The following is an 846-nucleotide window of genomic DNA, read 5'->3' as shown; positions in this document are numbered from 1 at the left end:
AAACAGTATTATTTCCCCTGCCCATCATCAGTGATGCAACATACTACTTGCTTGCTTATTCTTAGCTTCCCTCCCTTCATAAATGAGGATGTTAAATCTCGAGGCTTTGTTCTAATTTACAAAATTTTTGTTATATTAACAAAATTGTCTTCAAAATGCTTTCATCTTACCTCCTTTTATTTATTTGTTAAAAATACGTTTTTATTGATTTCAGAGGGGAAGGGAGAGGGAGAAAGAGATAGAAACATCAATGATGAGAGAGAATTATCAATCAACCTGGGCATGTGCCTGACTGGGAATTGAACTGTGACCTCCTGGTTCATGTGTTGATGCTCAACCTCTGAGCCACACTGTCCGGGCTTACCTCCTTTTATTTAAATGAACTTTAGCTAAATTACAACCTGGGGTGAATATAAAAAGAAATAATTATTTTCTGGGCTTTTATAATTGACTAGAGGCCTGGTATACAAAATTCATGCACGGAGGGTGGAGGAGGGGGTCCCTCAGCTTGGCCTGCACCCTCTCCAATCCAGGACCCCTCGACATCCTTCTCGCAATCTGGGATCGCTGGCTCCTAACCACTCGCCTGCCTGCCTGATAGCCCCTAAATGCCTTTGCTTGCCGGCCTGGTCACCCCCTAACTGGTCCCCTGCCAGCTTGGTTGCTCCCTAACTGCCCCCCACCAGCCTGGTCACCCCCTAACTGCCCCCCTGCCGGCCTGGTTGCCCCCTAACTGCCCCCCTACCAGCCTGGTCGCCCCCTAACTGCCCCCCTGCTAGCCATGGCCACCCCCTAACTGACCCCCTGCTGGCCTGGTTGCCCCCTAACTGCCTCCCTGCTGGCCTG

This window comes from Myotis lucifugus, unplaced genomic scaffold (genome assembly GCF_000147115.1).
Source record: "Myotis lucifugus unplaced genomic scaffold, Myoluc2.0 scaffold_54, whole genome shotgun sequence".
Taxonomy (NCBI): Eukaryota; Metazoa; Chordata; class Mammalia; order Chiroptera; family Vespertilionidae; genus Myotis; species Myotis lucifugus.
The sequence above is the reverse complement of the archived record's forward strand: the minus strand, read 5'-3'. Positions refer to the sequence as shown.